The sequence below is a fragment of the Dendrobates tinctorius genome, unplaced genomic scaffold (assembly GCF_039654945.1).
Source record: "Dendrobates tinctorius isolate UK_male_01 unplaced genomic scaffold, ASM3965494v1 ptg000064l, whole genome shotgun sequence".
Classification (NCBI taxonomy): Eukaryota; Metazoa; Chordata; class Amphibia; order Anura; family Dendrobatidae; genus Dendrobates; species Dendrobates tinctorius.
The window spans coordinates 12,783,931-12,804,070 of NW_027361732.1; positions in this window are offsets into that span (position 1 = coordinate 12,783,931).

Below are 20,140 nucleotides of genomic sequence, written 5' to 3' on the forward strand. Positions count from 1 at the left end.
GCTAACTGTAAAAAATAAAGAAAATTAGCAAAAAGTCATTTTCTGCTGCTCTCACTCTACAGCTGCCAAGTATGTGCTAAAGAAAAATCAAAGACTTCCAGATGTTTGTGTCAAAGCAGGATGGACTTGTTATGTTGTAAAGTGTCATCATTTCCATGTAGTTTCTAAATTTACAGAGGACCTGTCAACAGGACAAAAGTCATCACTTTTTGTTCTATTTTTTTGTTCCTGCTGCTAGTGGGATTAATCCTTTATTTCATTTTTAAATTCTGTTTTGCAGTTCTGGAGATATGGGCCTTTTCATTAGGTGTACCCAATTTGCAAATTATTCTGGTCTTTACCAAGGGGCATTGGTCACATGCGTAATTAAGTACACCAGTTTAAAAACACCCCTTAGAGAATCTTTGGGTGACGCCCCCTTAGTAAAGACCATAAAAATTAGCATATTTGATGCACTAAATAAAAAGACCCATATATCTGGAATCATATAGCAGTGTTATGCACATGCCCTGGTCCATTTGACTTTCTTGTGCTCTATGTGGGGCTTTGCAGGTAGCCCTGCATGCTCCCATGAAATAAATCTCCTAGGCCTATATAAGGCTCCCAAGATTCACACCGGTGTCTTGATATTGCTCTAAGGCAGGGGTGGGGAACCTCAGGCCCCAGGGCCATTTACGGCCCTCAATGACCTTTTATCCGGCCCCCGGGCAGATTGTCAGGGACTGCAGTGCTTTGGCAGGGAGTTGTATTTTGGCTAACACCAGCTCCTTAATTTCTTCTTGCTCTGTGAGCATACACACGCAGTGTTCACTACTGAACACTGAAGGGTATGCAATGAAAGATTACGTCCTAACACCAGTGCCAGAGTCAGGATGTACTTTGTGGGCGGAGTTTGTACGGCCCCCGAAGGATGGTATAAATATCAAAATGGCCCTTGGCAGAAAAGATTCCTCTCCCCTGCCCCTGCTCTAAGGGCACAGCCAGATGACTGTATAACACGGACGATGATCCTATAGCAATGCGCAGACTGGCCGACAGCTCTCCTGATCTGAGCGTGAAAGCATGTATTTCTTTCTATACACCTGTCACGTTTGGGTCCGAATAGCCACTGACCAGTCCAAGCATTGCGATGCGATCGTCGTCCATGTTACACGGCCTTCTGACTGTACCCTAAACTTGCTAGTAACCTTGCTACATGTCAGTTGATGACTTCACCTGCTTGTCTGTGGTTTCCAGTATTGTTACCTACCTGCCTGTGGTTTTCAGTAGTGCTACCTATTTCCCTTGCGGTTTCCAGGTTGTCTTCCTGGCTGTCTGGAGCTTCCAAGGTATTCAGACTTTCTAGTTTCCCTGGAGTCCTGTCTTCTACCTGTCCCCGATCTTCTAAGACCTCTTCTACATGCCTGCAGTTTTCAGGACATCGTTCTGGCTATGTGCAGGTTCCAATGTACTAGACTTTCCTGTTACTCTGGAGTTTTGTCTGCTACCTGTCTCCGTCTCCATGACGCCTATTTTTGCCAATGTTCTTCAGTTCTGCTACCTGACCCTGTCCAAGGTAGTCAGTATCTCTACAAGCCTCAGGTTTCCAGTATTGTACCTTCTTACGTGCAGTTTCTAGTATCAACTTGCTTGTGAATTCCAGGACATCTTCCTCCTGTCTGTGACTTCTAAAATCTTCAGTAACTCTGCTATTTACCAGGACATCCGTTACCTGGGTCATCCTGGATGTCTCCCACCTACCAATAGTTTCCAGACTCATGCCTGTGTCTCCTGGATGTCACCCACCTGTCAGCGGTTTCCAGCATCCCGCCTGCTTGCCTATGGTCTCCTGGGTGTCTCCCTCCTGCCTGCGGTATCCAGCATCCTGGCTGCATGTTTGTGGTTTCCAGAACTTTATGCTGACTTTTATTTTGCCTCGTCCTCCTGCAACTTTCAGGATATTTCCTGTCCGTTTGCGGTTTCCAGGACTTTATAAAAACTTAAATTGCATTCTACCTGTCCATGTTCTGCAGGCTTCATCTGGCTGCTTTCCGAAAAGAAAGAGCGCGATCCTGAGCAGAAGTGACTGAGAGACAGAGTGATCTATCAGAGATGGGTACTGGGAGAGGACGCATAGCCACAAGTCCCAGAATTTATAACTCTTGAATGTAAACAGAACTGAGTATGCGAGATGAGAAAAGTTTCCTGGGGCGGGAGTTCCACAGTGTCAGCCTTACCAGTCATATTGGCACCCTTAGGCCTCTTCAGTTTTTTACAATCAGTCACAATCCGCCAGGTTTTGAAAAAAACGGATCCGCAATTTTCTTTTGAGGATCCGTTTTTTTTCCCCATTGACTTCCATTATAGGCGGATTGCCGTCCGTTGCATCCGTTTTTTTTGAGGATCCGTCAAAAGTTGCTGTCCGTCACCATCCTCAAAGATTTCAAAACGGAGCTTGCAACGTTTTTTTCTCTGGCGGATCCTCCAGGCACTGATTTAACCCGAAATTCTTTCTGGGTACCGGATAAAAAAAAAAAAATTCTTTCTCTCTCTCTCTCCTTTTCCAGGCTGCGATTCCTTTAAAATTCTTCATTTGTCGGATCTGTCAAAAAACGGACGGGTGGCATCCGTTCTCATCAGTACTAAAACGGATCCGCCATCCGTCCTTTTGGCGGATTTTGACTGATGCAAAAAACTGAAGTGTGGAAGAGGCCTTAGGGGAAAGAAGATGCAGCACTGTGATGCAAGTACATGACTCTTTCTAAGCAGGACTGTGGTGTTAAAGTTGGGTTGTGGTGAAGTAGTGGAAACAGAGGACCAGTAGAAAGAGTAAAGAGGATCGGTGAAGATAGAGGACAAGATAGAGAAAAGAAGAAGGAAACTGTGTGGAAAATGCTTTGAGTTGTAAAGGAAACATTCATAAGACTACCCTCCATCTTTTGTATATATTCCCCAGCAAGTTCCTGTTCATTAAAAAGTTTATTTTTGAATGGTGGTCACCCTCATTGAACTGTGAAACATCTGCCCTTTGCAAACCAGCAACATAACTTACAATTGGCCTGCACGGGCGTAGTACCCTCACAGCACAAGTCCAGTCACACAGCCAGGATCCCCACTTTCATGTAACGTGGCGGTGCACAACAGATAGGTACCTCGCCCAAGGCTACCTCTCCGAGCCACATTACACACCGACACTCAGGGCCAGGACGATTGCTAGGTAGGAGTGCCCCCTTTTGATCCCAGCAAAGATCAAACAGATGAACGGCATACTAGGGCACACAAATCACCACATTACCAGACGGAGCTATTTATCTGAAGTATTGCGGCATATAATTCAGTAAAAAAATGGAGGTGCTTGCATGAAAAAACATGAATATTTCAATGTGAAGTGAAAAAAGAAGAAATATGCAGCACTCACCGATATAGCTGAAAAACTGTGCGTCTTTATTTCACATAAATTCCATCAATAGATGTGTGGACATGCAGGACGCTAGAGGAATGCTAGGGGAGGGAGGTGCCGGACAACGGCCGTTTCGCGATTACTCGCTTCTACGGGTCCAGGTGAGGGGATTAGCTAAAGGTCATTCCCTTTATAGGATCACAGACCTTACTAATTAACATACATAACAAGTTGTGAAACAAACATTTACAAAAAAATATATAGTTATACAATATACAGAGTGCAAGATACGAGTAAAGAATAAATCTTTCCATATCGATTTACAAGATAATCTATATTTTTACAATATCATAGGAAGATTATAATCTAAACTTTACATACAATTTTTTATATAACATTTTTTATAAAAATAATGATAGATCGATCCAGTCATTTAGTCCCAAAGGACCTTGTGCGTTCGCTTTCAGGATCCATTTTGCTTCTTGTTGCAATAAAGCTTTGTCATGGTTGCCTCCTTGAGGTGGAAAATTGACCATTTCAATCCCTGCAAAACTCAAAATTTCTGGGCTTTATGCACATCTTGACTATGCTTAATTAATCGCAGTGAGCCCTTTTCTGATGTAATAGATCTATAGTGTTTACCAAAACGTATCGTAAGTGGTCTTATAGTTTTTCCAATATAAAAATAACCACATGGACAAAAAATAATATAAACCACGAATTTAGTTTGACAAGAGATGTAGTTTTGTACCTTATGTTCAATAGAGCCAAAATGTATAGAATTCCCTGTCAGATGAAGATGACAGTATTTGCAGTGACCACATTTATAATTTCCTTTTATTGATAAATCTCATAGCCAATTTTTTTGAGGAGGACGAAGTCTATGATGGACTAATAAATCACCTATATTATGTGCCCTTTTGTATGCAAATTGAGGAACTAATTTACCATCTGTATGTAAGGTTTTTTCTGCATCAATGAGATGCCAGTGTTTTCTCACTGCTGCATGTATTGCTCTATCCATTGCACTATGTTTGAAACAAAAATTAAATTTTTTTGTAGGTTTGACTACACTATTTAATTTGTTAGTCCTTTCCTTTAATAAATCCATCTGAGATAATTTTTTTACCCTTTTATATGCTTCATTTAATAAATTCATAGGATATCCCCTTTGCAAAAAACGTTTCAGCTCAGAAATTTGTTCATTAAAAATGGTTTCACCATTATTCAGTTTTCTTACTCTTAGCATTTGACTTTATGGTGGTCCCTTTTTAGTGTGTAATGGGTGAGCGCTCTTATAATGTAAGTAATTATCTGTTGCGGTTTCTTTTCTAAACACTTCTGTTTTTAAAGAGCCATTTTTTATTTTAAATTTGACATCAAGAAAATCTATTTTGCTTCCCCCAAATGAAATTGTGAAGCGCATGTTGTCACTGTTCGCATTGTTCAGGCATTTTACAAAATCTGCAAATTCTTCCTGAGAACCCCCCCAGATAATAAAAATATCATCCACAAAGCGAAAATATGCTTGTAAATGTTTTAAGTATGGATTTAGGGCTGTTTTTATATAAAACTCTTCAAATCGTGCTAGCAATAAATTTGCATAAACACAAGAGACTGGCGTGCCCATTGCTGTGCCCACCCTTTGTATAATACCACTTATCCAGAAATTTAAAGGCATTATGTGTTAAAACATAATCGAGTGACTCGATAATAAAGGAAATAAAATCCTGTGATTTGTTTGTGCTATGTAAAATCTCCTTTATTGCTGCTATGCCTTTATCATGGGGGATGCGGGTATATAGACTCTCAACATCAATAGATGCAAGGGAGAAATGTGATTGCCAATGAAAATCTTTCAATTAGGCTCTTTTAAAGACTTGTGAACTTTTGGCACACTATACCAATAGGGAATTTCTGGGTATTCTGGAAAGAGTTTTTCTGCTCTCTTTTTTGATAATATCCCCAATTGAACATACTTTCTTAAAAGAGATCTTAATTTGTCCTTATATTTATGCAAAGGGTTGTCACGTTTTGGTGATCACTATAGATCTATTACATCAATAGATGCAAGGGAGAAATGTGGTTGCCAATGAAAATCTTTCAATTATTTCAATAACTCTCCTGAGTCTTTCACAAAGGATGGCACTGCTTTTAGTAAAGGTTTTAGTAGCCAGTCTAAGTATTGTGAAAGTGGGTCAGTCAAAGAGTTTTTCCCTGAAATTATAGGGTGACCCGGAGGCTCTTTTAAAGACTTGTGCACTTTTGGCACACTATTCTGGAAAGAGTTTTCCTGCTCTCTTTTTTGATAATATCCCCAATTGAACATACTTTCTTAAAAGAGATCTTAATTTGTCCTTATATTTATGCAAGGGGTTGTTATTTAGCATACAGTAGGTATTACTATCATTCAAGTGATTTAGGGCATCTTGTATATAGTACGTCTTATCCAAAAGAACCAAATTTCCTCCTTTATCAGATCTCCTGAAAACAGTATCACTCCATCCCATCATTTCCTGTAAAGCTTTCATCTCAGATGCTTTCAAATTTTTTCTGACATGGGATAGAGTAAAGCTTCTACATCCTTGATGACCATATCATGGAAAAGATCGATACTGTTCCCAGGAGATATAGGAGGCATGAAACTTGATTTTATTCCTCCTTTAAAAGGTATTGGTATTTCTTCGTTGGAATTAACTGATTCCAGGGAGAAATCTGGTTCAGTTATACTTATTAACATTTCAACATCACTTAAAAATTGTCTGGGACAGATATCTGAATTTAGCATAAAGCCTAAAGGACCAATAGTTGGAGGTTTCTCACCTTCATGTATAGGAACAGAAACTGCAGCTGAAACACTGGAAAAAGATTTTTTAAGGTGTAGCTTTCTTATACTTTTAAACAATTCAATCCTAAAATCGACATAATCAAATTTTTCTGGAATACAAAAATTTAAGCCTTTAGATAGAACTTCAGTATTTTCACTGGATAATTGGCGCTTTGAAAGATTTATTATACGTAGATTGTCCGTTGGAGGTGTTATTTCCTCCATGATACTTGCTTGCGTTTCTTTCCTTGATTTTGTAATTTTCCGACCTCGTCTTGTTTTTTTCCCAAAGGGGCGTATTATTAGAGGTAGAAGGAAAAGTAAGCATGCTTGAGTCCTCTCGATCTTCTGCAACACTTGAGTCTGAATCCGTGGTCCATCCTTCATAGTTATTTTTCTTTTTATGAGCCATGTTGTATCTCCGTTTTTTAGAAAAAGAGGAACGATTTTTATTCCAGGAAAAAATCATGTTATTTTCTTATTCATTTTTATCTCTCAAAAACTTTTCTTTTTTCTTCTGTTTAATATTGATTTGTTGTAATACGAGTTTTTTATCCAATTTTTTGTAAAAATTTGTATTTTTGTTTTCTGTGTAGCGTGACTTTAATTCTGATTTCGCTTTCTCCAACTGTTCAGTCAGATGATTATACTTCTGCTCATTTTTCTCTGCTACCAATTGTAATAAATTGAGAGAACATTGGTGAAGGATATCAGTCCATTTCTTTTGGAAAATAGGATCATCTTGAAATTGTGAAATTTCCTTGAAGATACGTAAACCTCTCGGGACTCTCTTGCATTCAGTGTATGATTTCAATGACTTTACACTCCAGAATGATCGGATTTCTCTCTCAGCTAATGATTGCATTTTAAATTCAAGTGATCTTGTGCTGATAATATGCAGCTCTTCCTTAAAGGGAAGGTGCCGCAATTTTATATAATTTGCAAAAAAAGAGTAAGTAACAAAACATGTTTTTTCAGCAAATGTTGTACTAACCAGGATTTATGGTTTGTTTGTAATAATGTTTTAATGTAGCCACTGGGCGCTGCCATCTTGATTTGCAGATCTGTGGAGGACTCATACAGTCTGCAAATATGGCCGTCCCTGGACATAGGAGACTGCGGTCGGCTCCCGACCCCACCATGCAGCCTCATTAGCAGTGAACTGGGCACGCCCCTGTGGGCTGCACCATTCACTGCTGTAGGTGTGGCTGGGCGCCATTTTACTGTAGCCCAGTGCTATCTGCTGAGCTCCACTTACCCTCTATCACAGGACCACTTGTGGCATAACAGGTCCTGTGTTGTGAGGAGAGGCTGTAGATATGGAGAAGGTGGTCAGCAGAGGAGAGAACCGCTCACTGGAGCCGGAGGATGGAGAGTGGTGAGTGCGGGTGACTTTCCTCTATGCTCCTCTGTCCTGCTTACTCCAGGCTCGGCCCTGTGCTTCCTGCTCTGTGTTCTTCTGCTCTGTCTCCTCACTCACAGTCCCAGTGATCTCCGGTAATCTGACACCTTCCCTTTTATGACAGCTTTTATGGCTGTCTGAGGAGGATAATGACTTATACAGCCCATAGTCTAGTGTATGGAGGGGGGTGGAAGTTTCATCAGTGTGGGCATATCTGTAATACTGTCTCGTGTGAAAGTCTGCTGAGCCGCGTATCTAATCCTCTCCTGTGTGATACTGTCTGCTGAGCCATGTATCTAATCCTCTCCTGTGTGACACTGACTGCTGAGCCGTGTATCTACTCCTATTCTGTGTGATACTGACTGCTGAGCTGTGTATCTAATCCTCCCCTGTGTGATACTGACTGCTGAGCCATGTATCTAATCCTATCTTGTGTGATACTGACTGATGAGCCATGTATCTAATCCTATCCTGTGTGATACTGACTGCAGAGCCGTGTATCTAATCCTATCCTGTGTGATACTGACTGCTGAGCCGTGTATCTAATCCTCTCCTGTGTTTTACTGTCTGCTGAGCCGTGTATCTAATCCTCTCCTGTGTGATACTGACTGCTGAGCCATGTATCTAATCCTCCCCTGTGTGATACTGACTGCTGAGCCGTGTATCTAATCCTATCCTGTGTGATACTGACTGCTGAGCTGTGTATCTAATCCTATCCTGTGATGCTGACTGCAGAGCCGTGTATCTAATCCTATCCTGTGTGATACTGACTGCTGAGCCGTGTATCTAATCCTCTCCTGTGTGATACTGTCTGCTGAGCCGTGTATCTAATCCTCTCCTGTGTGATGCTGACTGCTGAGCCGTGTAGCTAATCCTCCCCTGTGTGATACTGACTGCTGAGCCGTGTATGTAATCCCATCCTGTGTGATACTGACTGCTGAGCTGTGTATCTAATCCTATCCTGTGATGCTGACTGCAGAGCCGTGTATCTATTCCTATCCTGTGTTATACTGACTGCTGAGCCGTGTATCTAATCCTATCCTGTGTGATACTGACTGCTGAGCTGTGTATCTAATCCTATCCTGTGTGATACTGACTGCTGAGCCGTGTATCTAATCCTCTCCTGTGTGATACTGACTGCTGAGCCGTGTATGTAATCCCATCCTGTGTGATACTGACTGCTGAGCTGTGTATCTAATCCTATCCTGTGATGCTGACTGCAGAGCCGTGTATCTATTCCTATCCTGTGTTATACTGACTGCTGAGCCGTGTATCTAATCCTATCCTGTGTGATACTGACTGCTGAGCTGTGTATCTAATCCTATCCTGTGTGATACTGACTGCTGAGCCATGTATCTAATCCTATCCTGTGTGATACTGACTGCTGAGCCGAGTATCTAATCCTCTCCTGTGTGATACTGTCTGCTGAGCCATGTATCTAATCCTCTCCTGTGTGATACTGACTGCTGAGCCATGTATCTAATCCTCCCCTGTGTGATACTGGCTGCTGAGCCGTGTATCTAATCCTATCCTGTGTGATACTGACTGCTGTGCTGTGTATCTAATCCTATCCTGTGATGCTGACTGCAGAGCCGTGTATCTAATCCTATCCTGTGTGATACTGACTGCTGAGCCGTGTATCTAATCCTATCCTGTGTGATACTGTCTGCTGAGCTGTGTATCTAATCCTCTCCTGTGTGATACTGACTGCTGAGCCGTGTATCTAATCCTCCCCTGTGTGATACTGACTGCTGAGCTGTGTATCTAATCCTATCCTGTGTGATACTGACTGCTGAGCCGTGTATCTAATCTTCTCCTGTGTGATACTGACTGCTGAGCCGTGTATCTAATCCTATCCTGTGTGATACTGACTGCTGTGCTGTGTATCTAATCCTATCCTGTGATGCTGACTGCAGAGCCATGTATCTATTCCTATCCTGTGTGATACTGACTGCTGAGCCATGTATCTAATCCTATCCTGTGTGATACTGACTGCTGAGCTGTGTATCTAATCCTCTCCTGTGTGATACTGACTGCTGAGCCGTGTATCTAATCCTATCCCGTGTGATACTGCTCTCCTGAAATACTCTGTGCTACTGTCACCCTGCTCCCAGAATCCTTGCTGCTTGCCATCCTCGGTGACCGAAGACCCCATTCCTCTCCTCAGATCCTGTCCTCGCGATGTGTGAAAGCGAGGCGACAGGGCCTGATATATGGTGAAGGAGCAGGGTGCTGTGCAGCACAGAGTATTTCAGGAGAGCAGTGTGCTGGTCTGTGGGGAGAACCCTGTTCGGTGCCAGGGATTGTACATAGAACGCTGTGTTTTATACACATGGATGGACCGTCTTCTTGTCTGCTCCACAGAAATCCAGGAAACATGTCTGCTGATTGATGGCCTGTTCTGATCCAGACTTTTCATGCAAAGACAGTCAGTAACGTTGCAGGCCCCATCAAAATGGCTGCTCACTGTGTTCCTAGATGTCATCCTCTCTTTTCCCTTAGCAAACACCCAGAAGGGGAGGAGAAGAGTGACACCACACCCATGTCAGCAGACTCCGCCCATAATTACTGCAGTGCAGTAATGTGAGCTAGTTGCACTAGGTTTTTGTGCCAAACTTCAGTAGCTGCTCCCCCTAGTGTTAACAAGTGGAAATGCCAAACTTTTTAAAATTATTTTTCATATTTTACAAATTTAAAAACAAACGATAAAATTTTTTAAGAAAATGTAAACATTAATTCTTCACATTTTTTCAATTGCTGAAAAAATTTTTTTGGATGGCACCTTCCCTTTAAGATTGCACTCTGCAAAAAACTCCCCTGCATCCTCTCGTCCTGCTAAAAGTCCCTGTTCAACCGCATTCATATCAGAAAGCTCTATATTTTCATCTGTGTCCATTGTATGGATAAAAAGTGAGTGAAATAAACCCTGTGCTCAGTTCAATTACACAAGTTGAATGATCCCAGCAAAGAGCAAACAGATGAATGGCATACAAGGGCACACAAATCACCACATTACCAGACGGAGCTCTTTATCTGAAGTATTGCGGCATATAATTCACTCAAAAAATGGAGGTGCTTGCATGAAATAACATGAATATTTCAATGTGAAGCGAAAAAAGAAGAAATATGCAGCACTCACCAATATAGCTGAAAAACTGTGCATCTTTATTTCACATAAATTCCATCAATAGATGTGTGGACATGCAGGACGTTAGAGGAATGCTAGGGGAGGGAGGTGCCGGACAACGGCCGTTTCGCGATTATAATCTAAATACCTTTACATACAATTTTTTATATAATTTTTTATAAAAATACTGATAGATCGATCCGGTCATTTAGTCCCAAAGGACCTTGTGCATTCGCTTTCAGGATCCATTTTGCTTCTTGTTGCAATAAAGCTTTGTCATGGTTGCCTCCTTGAGGTGGAAAATTGACCTTTTCAATCCCTGCAAAACTCAACATTTCTGGGTTAGCTTTATGCACATCTTGAATATGCTTAATTAATCGCAGTGAGCCCTTTCCTGATGTAATAGATCTATAGTGATCACCAAAACGTATTGTAAGTGGTCTTATAGTTTTTCCAATATAAAAATAACCACATGGACAAAAAATAATATAAACCACAAATTTAGTTTGACAAGAAATGTAGTTTTGTACCTTATACTGTGTAGGGTGCTGTGGGGGCTTTATACTGTATATAAAGGGCTGTGTGGCCATTATACTGTATCAATGACTGAGGGCCATAATTCCATATGGGGTGCTGTTCAGGCTATCATATTGTATATGGGGGTCTGTGGTGGTCATCATACTGCATGGGGGCTGTGGTGGATATCATGCTGTATAGATGGCTGTGGTGACCATCATACTATGTAGGGGACAGTGTGAGGAGTGGAGAAGAGTTTGGAGAGGATAACACGGTGGACAGTATGAGGGAATATTGTGACGAGAGGGCACAGAATGGATATGGAGAGGGGTCAGAGTGAAATGAGGGCCCAGTATGGAGAGATGTTAGTCAGGTGGGTGGACAGTGTGGAGGTATAGAGAGTGCAAGGGAAAATAGTCGAGAGGGAACAGCCATGGTAAAGGCCACAGTTATAGCCAATAATGGCAGTCTGGTGGTTATAACTCATTAAGGCAGACAGTGTGGTCGGTGTAGCTCATAAGGGCAGACAGTGTGAAAGTCATATACCATAAGAGGCTTATTTAGAGTATAATGTGGACAGATATATTTATGAAGAGGGTATTTTAATGAAACTCCAATTTTTTAAGGGTATTATGTGGGGATGTGCTCCAGAAAAGTGGAGATGAAGAAAGTCATCGACTTCATCTGCCTAGGGCACCAAGATAGCTTGCCTGGCCCTGCTGACACCCTTGTGCCCACCCAGACATTGGGCTTAGAGGATCCACCTCACCGTCTGAGCCCACTGTATGTAACAAGTAAATTTTTTCTGGAAGTTAGGGCGGAAACGCGTGCGCGCGAGCAAGAGCAGGGGATGGCAGCCTCGACAGGGAAGATCGGGAGCAGGGAGGTGCCCGTTCCGCTCGCAACTGAACCAGGCTGGGTTAGAGAAATCCATAAAGAAATTCAGGAAATACAAGAAGAGTGGTCCAGCTTGAGAAAAAACCCCTGCAAGTTCCGAACTCGTCCGGAGGCAGAACTAACCCCAAGCCCCGTCCCGAAAAGGGACCACCCCGACCAGAGAGACAGGCAATTTGTTTTAGATCTGGGGACACTGGAAATTATGCCCGAGGATGCGCCAAATGGGGTAGGCCACCGACCCATCGGCCGTTAAACTAGTGGGCTCCATGACTGGGGGATGCCGCCTGGAACATGAGCTGCCAAGAACGAGAGAAGGAAATCCCGCAAGTTTAGTTTTCCTGAGCCCCCTTGTGTGGGTTGAAATGTATGCACTGGCCATCTGTTTTCTAGATGATACCAGTTCCCAAGTGACTATTGCCCATCCCAGTTGCAGGCGTGGTCTGGATGCAAATTACCAAGTGAGGCAAGGATATGGGCCAAAAAGGAGTAGTCTTGACCACTGGAGAATCTGGCAGTGGCCCCACCGTGACGTTAGAGATGAATATGCTAAAGGAACTTGGGACCATCCTAGTCAGTGAGTCACCCAATGCTTTTCTTAATTGATGGAGCCCCTGTACCCCCCAAAGAAAGGTGTTCCAACGGCTGATACAGGTAGCCCAAGCTCAAGAGACGTCGAGAGAAGGAAAATTCCTGGGGAAGATGGTCGTGCCGACATCTGCCAAACTTGTTTTACCATCTGGCCAGACTGTGCTCATGCTGCTTGTGTGAGCCTGTGCATCCCTCAAAGGAGTGGAAGCCCAGATAGAGCCAGCTCTGATTGGACAACTGCCCTCAAGACTCCTCACTGCTCGGACATTAGCCACTGTCCACAACGGTAATGTAGTGGTGTGGTGTGTCAACCTAGGGGAGGACAATCTCATGCTGAAGTGGTACAAGTACTGGGTATGCCGGAAGTACTGATGCAACCAGAGGCCGTTCAGTTGGCAGTGAAGCAAGGCGATACCTGGACTGTAGCCATGAATGTGCTCTCAGAACCTTCGTCTAAGGCTGGTTTCACACTTGCGTTTTTTGCGCTGTGTTTTAGCGCAAAAAAAGCATGCGTTTTTCCCCCTATACTTTAACATGGGTGCGCATACATATGCGCACGTACGCATTTGTATGCACATGCGTTTTTTTGCAGTGTGCGCTCGGGCGCACAAAATGCATGCTGTTGCATTTTTTGTGCGTCTGACTTGCCCCCAAAAAATGCATGCTCACGCAATGCATTTTTTTTTTTACAGCAAAACACCCATTAAAGTCTATGGGTGCGCATACGTGCGCATTGTAATGCGCATGTATGCGCAAAAAAGCATGCATTTTCTTTAAAAAATGCACCAAAACAGGCAAAAAAACGCACACAAACGCATGATGCATTTTTTTCATGCGTTTGTGTGCGCAAAAAACGCGCAGCAAAAAACTGCAAGTGTGAAAGTAGCCGGAAGTGCCACACCGATTCGGGAGTGCTAGCAATAGATCCCGCCACAAATGTACCAGGAAGTGAAGGAAATGCTGACACATATGCTGCAGAGTGGGGTCATACGGGAAAACCAGATCAAGTGGGCAGCTCCCATCTTTTCAAATTGGAAAAAAGACGGAACCCTGCATTTTTGTGTTGAGTACCGCTGACTAAATGCCTGTACAGTGCGGGATTCTTATCCCCTACCAAGAATTGAGGAGTCTGCCCTGGGAAGAGCCAAACACTTCTCGATGTTACTTCTAGCCAGTGGAAATTGGCAGGTGCCCATGACTGAGCGAGACAGGCCAAAAACAGCATTCATACTGCCTATGGGGTTGTCTGAATTCAACCGGATGCCCTTTGGTCTTACCAACGCACCTGGCACCTTTCAGCGACTGATGGAGTGGTGCTTAGGAGACATGAACTTTGAAGCCACCCTGATTTATCTGGACGACATCATTTTCCATGCAGCTACTTTTGAGGAACATCTTCAACCTCAAATAATGCAAAGAAAACAAGTTCATAATCATTTACAAACAACAATACTAATGTTTCAACTCAGGAATAGATCAGAAATCAATATTTTGTGGAATACCCATGATTTTTAAAAACAGCTTTCATGTGTCTTGGCATGCTTGCCACCAGTCTTTCACATTGCTTCTGGCGCAAAAATGTAAGCAGTCCTTTGTTTGATGGCTTGTGACTATCCATCATCCTCTTGATTAAATTCCAGAAGTTAACAATGGGGTTTAGGTCTGGAAAATGGGCTGCCCATGACAGGGTTTTGATATGGTGGTCTCTTAATTTTTGCCAGAGCTGTATATAAACATGAAACAACTCGCCTTGAAATTCAAAAACTTTGTGCTCCAATATAAATCTTAACAGTTTTAACAGAAAATTCCTCTGGACTGATGTCATATCTGGATTCTCAGATAAGTAGTGTGCTACTGCTACGATTCCCATGTTATGTTCTTTATTAGAATATAGAGCATTCACATCTAGTGTGATAAAGAGATAATCTTTTTCCCAGTCTAGGGAACCACATTCCTTAATAAGTTGGTTTGAATCTAATAGATAGGATGGTAATTTTTTTACAAGACCCTGTAGATGTAAATCTATAGTGGGATAACTGTCTGGCAGGGCTGGCGTCAGCACCCGGCGCACCTGGGCAAATGCTGGGGCCCTGGCGAGACGAGCGGGCCCACTCACTGTCTGGGAATCGATACCCGCGGCCGCTGCCACGCCCCCATGTACCGACCCCATCTTCACCCTGCCAGAGACCCCACCGGCCACCGTAGCCCTGATAAATCCCAGCACTGACGACGCTCCTGCTGGGCTTCTCTGCACGCACAGGACCTGCGATGAGGTCACAGGAGGGGGGGAGTTGGGTCACATGATCAGGGCCCTCAGTGTATGCAGGACTCGGCTGTGCTGGTTGTCATGCTGCTGGATGAGGTGAAGTTTATTATGTGTGGGGTCAGGAGGGGTTTACAGGGGGGATGTAGCAGAGCTGTGTTTGTACGGAGTAGAGCTGTGTGTGTATATGAGGTCTGGGGAGCGGAGGTGTGGGGAGCAGAGCAGCATGTGTACGAGGTAACACCAAAAGGACAAGCGGTCAAGAAATCCATAAAAAACAACAATGTTTTATTAGTAATACTCATAAAATGTGGACATACAGTACATGGAATGGGAGGATACACAAATGGACGTGCACAGTGATCATAGAGGCCAACCACACTTCAGACACAGCGCCAGGAAACAATTACTGATATGCAAGGTAATAAATGCCAACCCTTAATGACAGGTCAGGGACACATCATTATGGATAGTTTATACAATCATCATATAGCAAGTGCTGCTGCCTATAATTAGGCTGACAGAATTCCCTGACACAGTAAAGAAACGGGGCCATTGCAGAGCTGGTGCTCAAGATAAGCACCATACCAAATAGATCATTGTAACTGCGGTATAATTACCTGGGAGCAATGAAGGCAGTGAGGTCAGTCCTGTCCCCGACGTGCGTTTCAGAGCCAACAGCTCCTTCCTCAGGGGGCGTGGAGAAAGGGCGCAACCACCAGGTTTATATAGCGCGCATGCCGGAGGTCATCTATGCGCGCGAACCGCCCGTCATGTGTACGAGGTGTACAGAGTGGAGCCACATGTGTACGAGGTGTGGGGAGCAGAGCAGCATGTTTACAGGGTGTACGGAGCGGAGCCATGTGTGTACGAGGTGTGGGGAGCAGAACCGCGTGTGTACAAGGTGTACGGAGCAGAGCCGCGTGTGTCCGAGGTGTACAGAGCGGCACTGCATGTGTCCAAGGTGTACAGAGCGGAGACGCGTGTGTACAAGATGTGGGGAGCTGAGCCGCGTGTGTACGAGGTGTAGGGAGCGGAGCCGCGTGTGTACGAGGTGTGGGGAGCGGAGCCGCGTGTGTACGAGATGTGGGGAGTGGAACCGCGTGTGTACGAGATGTGGGGAGCGGAGCAGCGTGTTTACAAGGTGTACGGCGTGGAGCCATGTATACGGAGCGGAGCCGCATGTGTACGAGGTGTGGGGAGCGGAGCCATGTGTGTACGAGATGTGGGGAGCAGAGCAGCGTGTGTACGAGGTGTACGGAGTGGAGCCGTGTATACGGAGCGGAGCCCCATGTGTACAAGGTGTGGGGAGCGGAGCAGCGTGTGTACAAACTGTACGGAGCGGAGCCGTGTGTGTGTATGAGGTGTAAGGAGCGGAGCCATGTGTGTACGAGGTGTACGGAGCGGAGCCGCGTGTGTACGAGGTGTGGGGAGCGGAAGTGTGGGGAGCGGAACAGCGTGTGTACGAGGTGTACGGAGTGGAGCCATGTGTGTACGAGGTGTACGGAGCGGAGACGCGTGTGTACGAGTTGTGGGAAGCGGAGCAGCATGTGTACGAGGTGTACAGAGTGGAGCCGTGTGTGTGGGGAGCGGAGCCACATGTGTAAAAGGTGTGGGGAGCAGAGCCAGAAGTGTACTGAGCGGAGCCGTGCGTGTACGAGATGTATGGTGGGGAGCATTCATACCTCTCAACCGTCCCAGGTCCAGCCGGACAGTCACGATTTTGAGAGAGAGACTACCCCAGCCGGGAGTTTTCTTTTCCCAAGGACACAGGAGTACACGGCAGAGCCCCGAGGAGCACTTTAAAACTCACACGTGACTTTCTACCGGAAGTGTCGTGCTGGAAACTGACCGGAAATGAGGTAATTTTGGGAGGAGTTTGTGACGGAACCATGGAGGCACTTCAGGGAATGCTTCAGATCCATCATCGTGTCCTCCGACAGCGTGAACAGTGGGATCGCCTTGGACTCGGGGATGTCGGCCATGTGAGCAGATCATGATATGTCCTGCATCGGGAGGCTCAGGTGGGCACTACAATGGGAGCCGGGCTGCTATGGTATCTCTATAGAATCTTTCTTTCTCTCTGCTTCTTTCTCTCTCTCTGTTCTTTCTTTCTTTCTCTGTTCTTTTTTTCTCTGTTCTTTCTCTCTGTTCCTTCTTTCTAATCTTTTTTTTCTTTCTCTCTCTGTTCTCTTTCTTTCCCCTCTTTCTTTCTCTCTGTTCTTTCTTTCTCTCTCTGTTCTCTTTCTTTCTTTCTCTTTCTTTCTCTCTTTCCTCTCTCTCTGTTCTTTCTTTTTCTCTCTCTCTCTGTTCTTTCTTTCTTTGACATCTTTCTTTCTCTCTCTCTGTTCTTTCTTTCTTTCTTTCTCCCTGTTTGTTCTTTCTTTCCCCTCTTTGTTCTTTCTTTTACCTTTTTTTTCTCTCTCCCTCTTTGTTCTTTTTTCCCCTCTTTCTTTCTTTTTCTCTCTGTTCTTTTTTTTCTGTCCACGCTTTCTTTCTCTCTGTTCTTTTTCTTTCTTTCTCTCTGGTCTTTCTTTCTTTCTCCTCTTTCTTTCTCTCTCTCTGTTCTTTCTTTCTTTCCCCTCTTTCTTTCTCTCTCTGTTCTTTTTTTCCCTCTGATCTTTCTTTCTTTCTCTTTCTTTCCCCTCTTTCTTTCTCTCTGTTCATTTTCTCTCTCTCTGTTCTTTCTTTCCACTCTTTCTCTCTCTCTTTCTTTCTCTCTCTCTGTTCTTTTTCTCTTTCTTTCTCTCTACCTCTCTCTTCTTTCTTTCTTTCCCCTCTTTCTTTATTTCTCTCTCTCTGTTCTTTTTTTCTGTCCACTCTTTCTTTCTCTCTCTAATCTTTCTTTATTTATCTCTCTGTTCTTTTTTTTCTCTACTAATCAATAGCCTCCTTCACATGAATGTGTTTTGCCACAGAGCGTGTGTCCATGTGGATCACATGCGTGTCTGTGTGATCCACACGGAGACAAGTCCGTTTTTTGGCCAGCACCACAGATGCCACACGGCATGAATCGTGGTATATGTTAAAGGGGGGCCCACTGAGACTCTTTTGCCCGGGGCCCTCAAAAACCTGGAGCCGGCCCTGCTGGCTGGTCAGAGATCCAATAACTGAGATTACTGGTCTACCTGGAGGTGCTACAGGATTTTTATGAATCTTTGGTAAGTGATAAAAAATTGCTGTATTCGGATTTTTGATTGCCAAAAAAGTTTTTCTTTTTTGTTAATTATATGTTTGGAATAAGCTTTAGTTATACACAGATGGTATTCTGAATTAAATGTTTTAGCAGGATCCATATCTAGTTTTTTATAATATTTTTTATTTGCTAGGATGTTATAAGCGCCCTGTAAATATATCTCTCTATCCTGAATCAGCACTTCACCTCCTTTATCTGCTTGTCTAATGAGAGCTAGTTTCTCTGAAGTGGAAATGTTAGTTTTTATATCGAAGGATCTTCTTGCAATATTTTTATCTTTATTTGGGAAATTTTTTCTCTGTTTGGTATGTTTCGATTTGTTTACCAAACAGAGAAAAAATTTCCCAAATAAAAATAAAAATATTGCAAAAAGATCCTTTGATAAAAACTAACATTTCCACATCAGAGAAACTCAACATTTAAAAATAATAAAAAAAATAGTCATTACACAAGCAGATAAAGAAGGTGGAGTGGTGATTCTTCACTTATCCCAGAATGTACTGGGAACATGCAAATGATCTTTGCTGGACTTCTTCCCTGGGTTAATTAACTTTAAAATTAACCTTAACTGTAAATTTTACTTTTTGGATTCACCAATAGCACTGGAGTCGTACAATAATAAAATGAATCATCAAAAACATAAATTGCCTAATATCTGTGTATAAGGACAAGTGTGCTCGGTGATACTTGGATATCACTCAACCTCTGGGTGCTCTGATGTGCCCAGTACTTGGTGAGCATTAGACAGTGTTCGAATTTGAAGCACGAATCCCACCTCCGAATGTTTGGCGCCTGTCACACAGCCAATAAGCATGCGGAAATTGCCTGCAAGTCAAGGTAAAGCTGTAGACACCTTGGTAGTTTCATTACTATGATTGGCCGCATTACCACATCAGTGCTTATAAAAGGACTGGAGCCACTGCAGTTGGCTCACTGACTCAATTGCACAGCTCAGGGATAGTTCTTATTGAAGGGAGAGAGTGCTTGTCTAGACTAGAGATGAAAGACTTTGCCTTTTTAGGGTCGAGTCGGGTTTCATGAAACCCGACTTTCTCAAAAGTTGGGTAGAACGAAATCGGCCGACTATAGGGAAATGTCGGAGGCCGACTGAAACACAAAACCCAATGCAAGTCAATGGGGAAGCAAAGTCAGCAGGGAGTGGAGGACAGTAAACACACCTACAGTGCCCATTTCAATGCCAAAAACATCAATTCTCATTACTGAAGCTTGTCAACCTTAATTTACTTTATAATAATAGTTACGCACTGAAAACTGGGGGTTATTTGGATAAAGTTGTGGGGGGGGGTAGGGCTGGCTCCAGGTTTTCATGTGCCCAGGGCCAAAGAGCGCCCCTTTAACACATACCACAACTCATGATGCTCCGATACGGCACAGAAATATAGGTATAGTACAATGACAAATACTTAACTGCTTACATGACATGACTGATATATTTTAAATTCTACAATAGCTCAAAAAAAGGACAGTATATTACTCCATACAGTATTATAGCCACCACATTGTGCGCCATACAGAATAATGAGCCCCATATATTTCTCCATACAGAATAATGAGCCCCATATATTTCTCCATACAGAATAATTGATCACATATAATGTTCCATACAGTATATGATGAGCTCCACATAATGCTGCAGTATATGATGGACCCATGGACGATGCTCCAGTGTGTTATGGGCCCAAATAATGCTCCATATATAATGGGAGCCATTTCTAATGCTCCAGTATATAATGTGCCCCATAGATGCTGCTCCAATGTCTGATCTGCCCCATTTAGAATGCTCCAGTATATGATGGGCCCCATGGATGATGCTCCAGTGTCTTATGGGCCCAAATAAGGCTCCATATATAATGTGCACCATTTCTAATGCTCCAGTGTATAATGGGCCCCGTAAATGCTGCTCCAGTGTCTGATGTCCCCCATT